Source organism: Varroa jacobsoni, unplaced genomic scaffold (genome assembly GCF_002532875.2).
Source record: "Varroa jacobsoni isolate VJ856 unplaced genomic scaffold, vjacob_1.0 scaffold_1124, whole genome shotgun sequence".
NCBI classification, from domain to species: Eukaryota; Metazoa; Arthropoda; class Arachnida; order Mesostigmata; family Varroidae; genus Varroa; species Varroa jacobsoni.
The window spans coordinates 40801-50463 of NW_019214026.1; the positions used below are offsets into that span (position 1 = coordinate 40801).

The following is a 9663-nucleotide window of genomic DNA, read 5'->3' on the forward strand; positions in this document are numbered from 1 at the left end:
CCGTGCAATAGTGATTTGTAAAACTAAAATGCTGTTTTGCAGAAAATAGTGTTTTTCTGCATAACAGCGAATTACCCGAACCACGCACTGCACGATTCGGGTCCTATTGTGCACACTGCACTAAAAAACAATGGGTAAGGACTTGCATGCGGTAAAGGTTACCCGGGTTACATCTAGAACCGTACAGGTATAGAAAAACCAGATGAAAATCAGCATTTCTTATCGTGAAAGCAACGAAACCAAACGGTAATCTATCTGTGATAAAATTAACGACTTACCATGAAAACTAGGCAAAAAGAGCGAATTATAAGTCGCAGTGAACATTAGCAAACATAATTGATGTGCTTTTTTGGTAGATATTGGTCAAAAACACAAACTCGCTATGGCGTCCACAAAAACGTAGCTAGGGTTGGTGGGGTTACTAAGTGAAAGAAAAAAATGAGGAAACTTACAAACAGGTACAGAATAAATCGCTGAACCACCCCAAAAAACGAAAAGACTTGAAAATCACGCCTCATAGAGAAAGGGCAGTTATATACAACGGCGCAATTCCGAAGCTGGTAACACCGGTAAATATGTCCAAAGTAGGAAGGTCAGGAGACGTAAATAGGTAACTGCTGGACTCTGTAATCAATTTACTAATATAATGTGTAGCACTAATTATCAGCAGAGAACATCGAAATAAGCTGATTGTGCGCTCCCTAAATGATTTTCAGAGCAAACCGTCCTTGAGATTGTGGAGAACACAAACGACGGTATCGGCAAGTGTGGTGATTGTCTTGGCAGGCATAATGTCTGGGAAGTTTTTCATCGAAAATAGAGAAAAAGATTCGGTAATCAAATGATAAGACCTAAAAAACTATGTACAGAGCTACGGGTAAATGACAAAGCTGGTTGAATAACCCGACAGAAGGCACCGAAGAATAAATCACGGTGTTGATAAAGGAACCTCAAGAAATGGCTTTCAAAAGTACACTTAAATGGCTAATCCGTAGAGTTCGGAAAGCAAAGCCACATCCTATTCTAATCAGCTCAATATTTATCAATAAGATAGCCGAAAAGGCATGCTTTCCTAACCAGCATTACAGGTTAGGAGTTAATAGTGGATGAACCCTTGCTGCCGAAAATCAAGGACATGAAACTTTCTAGGATAAAACTCTATCGGACGACGCAAGTATTCAAAAGACATATCGAGTGTATATTTTTGAGGGAACGAACAAATACGCAGAAATGCAATTTTAACTTATAGTAACTTGATAAATTGAACATCATACCTAGAATAACGTATTCGTAACGAAGTAAAAATTTAATTCTCGGTAGTAACCGATAGATCGGAACCCGTAAAATAGTATCTTCAAAGAAAGCTGTGTACAGTTAAATAGGTCACTGGTCTGACATAACTGTGTAATATTAAGCAATAAATTCTAGCTACTACCAGACTAGTCATACTCAAAGGTAACTACATAAATAATAATATAGTGAGTGAGATTATCAAAATATAGTGAACCATAATTTATTGTAGTCTAAAATGAGTCTACCAACTTAAAAACCTTGTGAAAAAAATAACAGCAGGGATACTGTGCAGAATTACGCGAGAAAGCACAAAAGTTGGAAACCTTCAGTATAGCTAAAGGTATAAGGAAGATAGGTAAAAAGCATTTAAGTAACACTATTAAGTTGATGCATGCGATTATTAGAACTAAGCTGATGTTGAAATGCTGCAGAATATATAGGGTTATTCGTTCTCAATGACTCAAATATATGGAAAAAGATATTGTCCAGAGATTGCTACTCAATTATAGATTTGAAACAAGGAATTGAGGAAATGTTGATGACTATATCGTATACTGTACAATAAGTGTGCTGCAGTTTGTAGGACGTTTCTGTATCACCTATAAAACGTTTCAAGTCGACCTTGTCTGTAGCTGTTACTCCACGTCCTAGATGAATCATTTAAGAACCGGTAGACTGGACGGGGACCGATCACAAAACATAAACTAACTAGAGAAACAAACTCACTGATGTCCCATGAATGGTTTATTTCATTTTCATTATTTATATTTTCTTTTATTATAATTAGGTGTGAATGAATGATACACGGGGACTTGCTAACCAAGTGCATAGGTTTCCTCGTACGTAAAAGTGGCTCAGCGAACGTTTTCAATTGATAAAAAAGTGTATTCCATGGTAAAAAAATTACGGAAAACTATGCTCTTTGAATTTTAACAGAGCAGCCCGAAAACACAAGATCTAAACCAAAAACTCATCTTTTTAATGCCAATCTTTAGCCTTCACTAAGACACTCAATACTCATGTTTAATATACTTCTGTAGGGCTAACTGATACATTGAAGAAAGCGTGAGAACCAAAACATATTTGCTAATCGATCCCACTGCCATGGCACTTCTGGGGTGTTAGCGATCCATAAAGGATCTTTTGGACTATCGAATCAAGTAGGACTATACAAGGCTCACCTTATAAGCGTCTTTTATCTAAACCACAAAATAAATGGACTTTGCTTAACCGCTGGTTATTAATTTATTCTTTATAGCAGCAGTATATAGGACTGCTTTTGAACAGATCAATTTGTTTTTGTGTTTTTTATTTAATCCTTTTTTCATCATTTTTACCATAACCACTCAAATGATAACCACTGCGGTATACGCCCGCCGCGAAGACTTCCCCGTGTTAAAACATGCTCGGATCACCTGCTATGTTTAGGATTCGTGCTGTCAACCTTGAGCCCGTCTGAAGTTCAACACCGGCGGCGTGACGTTACGATTATCGGGCCGACAGTGTCGCCAACGCTTAGACACAATAAATTTGATCCGTTTTTTCTGTCTTGGCCTCAGCTTGTTTCTTGAAAATTTTGTCAACAATCGTTCTCTGTCTCAACATCACACGGCGAGCATACGTTACTATCGCAATGTGTTACAAGGATGAGTGTTTTTTTTTTTGCTGGTGTTAAATACACCCTTGCTACACGTACGCAACGCTATACCCAGAAAGCAGGAGATGTCCTCGCGTCGGGCGCGAGGCGCGTCTCAACACACCAGACTCACACGAAAGCAAAAAAAGTAGCTCGCCTCTCTCTTGATGGCCGTTCCGTTCTTTTATGCTTCACATCAGCGCAGTAGCTTTTCGTGTCTATCTCTTTCGCTATGTTACCAGGATACCATCGTTAGAAATTTGCCGCAATAATGATTAATGTCGTGCAATAGTTATTATGACCGTCCTTATACTGATAATAATCAACCAAATTGATCACCGTCGCATCCTCATCGCGCTATCTTTATCTGCAGTAGTTTATCAGTTATTGTGATTATTGTTATTGTAATGATAATTATTATTATCAATATTATCATCTCATGCTCACCATTAGTATAGTGATCTGATCATGTCAGCAACAGTATTCTCAATATAATTACCGGTAATAATATTATAATTCCCACCGACTCATTACTAATTATACAAACACAGTCTCTGTCTTGTTTGCTTTCCTTTATTCCTCATCGATAGCTACGACTGAGTTTGTCTATGCCTATCGTCGCGTAGGTGAGGAGTTGTTTCAAACCGTCCCTTCTCCTGTGCCCCTCTCCTTGCTTCGTTCGTCCATGCCCCCCATTCTCTCTTCACCGACAGCAGTAGTGTAGCATGGTAATATATTTCTGCACTTTTGCTTTTTCCATTTACTCGTTATTTTTCGTTCCCTTTTGCTCTGCTTCTTTTATATTTCGTACATTTCACCTTTCTCTCCTTTTACAGCAATCGTCCTTTTTTACGGTCGTCTGCTTTTTGTTTTTTTTTCCCGCTGCTGTTCCGTTACTATAATCGGTATTTTGTCTCATTCATACTCATTTCGAAATTCTGCCGTCTCTCTTACATGACCTAGCGATACTATTATTCTTATTGTGACGATAGGTGTCGCTGTAGTGCTGTCTGCTGTCTCATTGTGAGCAGAAACGATTTTTCCCAGCAGAAACATTAAGTATATTTTCCATAAATTTTTCGTTTGCATACCTAACATGTGTATTAATCATCATTATCATTACGCTCTTACTATTCCCTATTGCCATTTTTTAGTTTCATTCCAAATCAAAGCGCATCACTAGCAGTAATATCCCGCTCTACTCTATTTCTTAGTGCATAACTTTTGTAATTGCAATAATAATAATAATGTATAAATGATGTGATTTCCATCATCATCACCATCATAATAATAATAATCGTAATCATTTTAATTGTTATTATATGTATATATAATCGTCCGTTGCTTCCTCTTGCGTTAACACATGCTTTTTTTTTCTATTTGAGTTGCTCCATTTGTTTGTTTGTTTGCTTGTTTTTTATTATAGTTTAGTAATAATACCGCTAAGCTTTTAATGCTGTTATTAATGTTTATTATTATCATAATAGTCTAATATTAACCCATTTTAAATTATTAGTGTATATTATTTTAGGAATAGCAATCTGGTTATATATAAACAAGTTCCGGTAATCACCCTGACCCTCCGATAGAAGACATTGCATATGACACTGTACGTTAAGGGCAGCACGTATCGAAAATCATGTAAATGGGAAAACATGTTGTGAGACGAGTGAGAGATCTGATGCAAACATGTGCATTATCATGATAACCCATCGAGGTGTTCTAACTATACAATAAATTCATTGGAAAGTAATGAGCACAGCATTTATAGCTTGCGCGTAGCCATTTTTCTCTCTTTATCCATTGTTGTTATGGGAAAATAGCGTCCAAACGGCTGGTCAACATTTACGTGCAGTGCGTTAATATCGTCGTACCAGCCCGTCAAACGGAGTCATAGTGATTAGAGATGACGCGCCGCTTGTATTTGATATGTAAGTTCGACTACGGATTAAAAAATCATTATCAAACAACATGGACCCTCTTGTGCGTACTGAGGGTGTGCGCATGGTGCGTGGAGTTCTCTAGTCACCTTTGATTTATTGATGCTACTTCGTACTTAAATTGTACTCAAATTGAAATGAGAAGTAGCATTCGCCCTCACTCGTCTGTGGTTCAGGTTTATTTAACTGTATTTCTATTTAGTACCAGTGACCTTTAATCTGCGCATGTCCAGTTTCAGTGTCTAAGGAGGGTCGGCAATTCAAAATCCGAAAGCGCCGTCCGGGTTTTGGAAATGGGCGCAACGTCGCAACCACTGTTGTGGGTCTTTTCGTTATCCAGTAAAAGACACAAGACGGCATCGTTAACGTTGAGGTGCGCTTTCCTCGCCCAGCTTCCTTCACTGTCATCACATATAAGAAAGTACATTGCTTTCATTATTACTGTTCTCGCTATTTGTATCCCTTCCATCGTAACAGTGTAGAAGAGACATCGTACCGGAAATGGCACTGGATGCTGAGCGAATCATTGACCTTACATTATGCTAACCGCTAAGGAACACGAGTTACTGAAAATTGCATTACGCCGAATAGAGTAAAACATGCTCTAGTGATATTATTAAAGGCTGATTTGTGAATTGATTGAAAATCGGTATGAAATTATTAAAATTAAAAAAAAAATGCTGTAGACATTCGGCATTTGATTTAAGGTAGTAGATGTCTAGGCTGTACCTTTGAGGTACCACTTTAAGGAGAGACATCAAATTGGGTGGGTGCTTGTATGTAATGACTGTATTCTGAACTTACTATTTTGAAAGTTTTACAAGGGTTTCATATTCGAAGTTGCTGGACTTATATTATATTTTCGTCTGTTTCCTCGCTGCCTAGGCATTCAATGCTGCATCGTTTATACGTTACTGTCTGAATAGTAGATCGTCGAGTGTAAGCGATGGATGGACTGATGAAGTATGGATGAGTGTGTATGGATGTGTTACCGCGCCCAGTAATATTAGAGTGTAAAACAAGTTGCATCAGTTATACAAACATGACATTACGTCTCGTCCTTGCACGGTCAAACGAGGAAACGGGTTATCGGTCATTATGTACAGTATTGGGGTTTCAGTGTCCTTAAATCTCGAGCCCTTAAACAAGCCCCGATGCAGACACGCAAGTCAGAGTCTTCTCAGCTTCGCTATCTCTGGTTTTTCGTTTCTGACTATTAGAGAATGCCAACACCCATGGCATTGCGTACAAGGGCCGCTCCGCCATAATCGTAGATTTCAAACCACATTTGTATAGAATAGAGTGCCACTGTTCTCGTAACACGCATCTACCAAGGCCTCTGTCGGGCATATATATAAAATAAAGTCCACGAGACGGTTTCAAACCTGGACCGGTACCAATATGGAGCTGCTATTCATAATGGCGCTGATAGTAATCAGCTCAATCGAATGAGAGATACGTTACTCGTGCACTCTAGTCTGGCCACAAACGGTCACGGCGCACTATTCCGAAACTACTCCAACTAGTGGTACCTAGCGTTACAGGGTCTCCTGTAAACACGTACATTGTTTCGGACTTTCTGTGCAACTTTCTGTGTGTGTAGAAGGGAGTTGGCGAACGCCTAAAGATACTTCGATCAGAAGGGTTTGATACGTTCTCGGATCGGCAATAATTGCCACGAGTGCTTAACAGTATCTGATCATCAGATACTGGGGACTCGCGTAGGCCATGTGTTGATAATTGAGCAACGCGAGTTCTTATTGCATACCGCGTCAAGCCATTTGTCCAACGAATTAAGTGATTGTGAGTGAAGTCGAACCTCTGTCGAATAATCAATCAAGTCCAATATTGCAGTGGGCAACCTGCTTGTCAATAGCAATGTACATGCCTATTGTTTCATTCATCCATGATGGCTTCGGCAACGCTGTTGGCGTTGCAAGGTGAAAATATATAGTCCAATGCATCTGGATTCAAGAAGACCGGAGCGCCAAAAGAGACCATTGCCGACATCAACAAATCATCTTCATCTCCTTAATCGTTACCTTGCTGACTAGTTTTTCAGTCTCACCATAATTATTGTTGATAATAATCATCCATATGATTGCTCTTTTACCTTCCATCTCTAGCGGTCGCTGTGATTATGTCATTCGGCTCTTCTTTACAGCTGCGATCTGTCAATGTGTCGTGCTTTATGCCCTTCTCTGCATTTTGTCAGCGGTAGTATTTTTATTTCTAGCACAGTCAGAATAGGGAATTCTGTTATCGTAAGTTATTATGAATAGTTTCAATACGTTTTGTTTTACATGTCGCTAGCATTATTTTAGGGAACGATCCGCGTTTAGAGAGACATATTTTCGTAACCATTTCGTTTATATGTTGGCAATAGGATTACATTGTTGCTGGCTTGCTTAATGACTAATCTTGTAAGAAGGATAATAAATATATAAGAACAATAGTTTATGATAAGCATCATCATCATCATCATCATCATCATCATCGTCGTCGTCATTAACTGTGTGTCTGAAGTGAGAGAAAAGTTTAACCTCAGAGAGAGAGAGAGAGAGAGAGATAGAGAGAGCGAGAGAGCGAGAGCGAAATACGTGGTGCGCCATCGTTCGAAAGTGTCTGCACTGAGATTGAAGAAGTACAACGATATATATATATATATATAATTAATATCAATGTTCGTATTGTCAGCGTTATTCTTGATTTATTTATTATGTGTCGCATAATCAGCGAGTAATGATAGAATAGTAATGTTATTAATGAACCCTAGAACTCGAATAAAGAGCGAGGGAGGAATCGAACAATTAAGGAGAAAAACTGCAAAATGTCCAGTCGAAATACCTGCGGTCAAATTTATCCTGTTTCATCTTATGAGTTTGCGTAGTCGGCCTCTCGTTGGAAGGACGGCACGCATTGACGATTTCGTCTGTTTATAATGCTACAATCTTAACATAGCTGTCTGCTAATCCTTTGGCGGACAGTTTCATGCCTTTTCTACTGGCGAATTATAACTTCGAGTTGTTCCGGTAGCGCAGTAGCATTTACCAGTTGACCACGCTTGTTTATGCGATGGGCGTTTAAGGATCCGTAAGAATGAATTTTATTTCATTCATTGCACATATTTATATGGGTCCGTCACCAATGAAGATACTGAAAGACCCTCACTGCTACTTTCTGTTATTGTTGATAGTTCTGATGGGGTGTTTGTTGTTGGTTGTCGTCGTCACCACCATTGACGACACATTCTATTATTATTTTTATATTACGTTTTTTTCGTCATAACAGTAAGTTTTCGTTACGCGTTTGCTGTCGTTGCGTATGTTATCGTTACCGCTTTTCGAGCACTACACTCTGGATCATCATCATAATCAGTTGCTTTCCCATTAGTTACCGTCTAGTCCTTCATCATCATCATCATCATAATAATAATAATATAGTCATATTACAAACAACCGTCATTATTATCATAAATGACTAGAAAAATTATGTCAGTTCTTGTTGTAATTACTATTATCACTGTAATGGCTTGATGTACATCATGTAAATGATGTCCTATCTTTTGTTTTTGCCATGATGGCGAAGGAGGGGGTGGCTGTGCTCATTTGCAGCTCTTTCGAAATTTGCCCAAAGGAATAACTTTAAAGCTTGACGATCAATAATCCTTTCCATCCCTATCCTTCGACTCATGTTGAACTTGTAGCTTTCGCTAACGTTGAGACATCAGAATCGATAACTTCAGTTTCGCTCACTTACCTCTTGTGGCGCTTCGAAAACCTAGCATCAATTTTTTCTAACATAACAAGTGGCTGCATTCAGCTAAACTGTTCAGTTTCTTCGTAGTATTATTTGATTTTGTTCGTCTTAGTCGTCAATTTACTACCCTCACGACGCCATAACAATCTCTCGATGAGTCATGAAATTGGCTTTTAATTTGATTTTTCTTTCCTAACCTCGAATGCTCAACTATCCAATAACTTGTTTCAACCGAGGAAGCTTTTCTATAATCAAATAGAAAAGGTTTGTGAATCAATGATGATTTTTTTCGCCGTTATGGTCCTGTGCCATATTATATCCAATTAAGGCTATAGCAATTGCTACGCTGAATAGAACTAGAAAACTAGTAACAACGGTAGCAGCAAAGGTATATGGCATTACTTCGCGATAGCGATGGACATCACTGTCTATTTTGATAGCGTGATAAAGGATAGCCGTTATATTCTGAGGAAAGCAGTCACATATTATTATTTTTACTGCTTCGAGCTAGGTAATGTACACTTCGATACTAAGAACTGACATATCACGGTCCGTATCAACAAAACTGTCATACAATAATAAACTCAATTCAATAACCCGCCATTCGTCGGCATCATATTATCTGGCAATATATTAATAAATTCCATTGCTTTTTTTTTTCAATAAATCTGTTAACAAACATAACAGTACAACTTATAGTCCCAATGAAAATCTTAGACAGGATTTTATATAATATAAATAACAGTTATATTGGTTATCAATCAATGGCTTTATACGATATATAGGTTTGTATCAACCGGGGTGGGCTTGTCGGCCGGTGCTTATGTAATTATATATACGACCATTGTATACGACATGATTATGGCGCTGCACACTATCAGAGTATATCATGAAAAGCTGCTCTGGATGTCTGTAAGATCTAAACCTTTGTAAGAAATGAGAACTGATTTTTGACTATGCAGAAGACGGGAGAGAAGGTAATTTATCTATTAGCTTCCGTTTAACTGTTCCACGAGATTTACTTTAGTCCCGTAT

At 38.3% G+C, this 9663-nt stretch overlaps 1 long non-coding RNA gene across 1 annotated transcript; it reads left to right on the top strand.

Moving 5' to 3' along the window:
* The first annotated feature begins 1508 nt into the window (after positions 1-1508).
* Positions 1509-9344, top strand: LOC111266888 (uncharacterized). The gene is made up of 2 exons (XR_002684301.2): positions 1509-4860; positions 5103-9344. It is a non-coding gene; the product is annotated as an uncharacterized LOC111266888 (long non-coding RNA).
* The last annotated feature ends 319 nt before the right edge of the window (positions 9345-9663 follow it).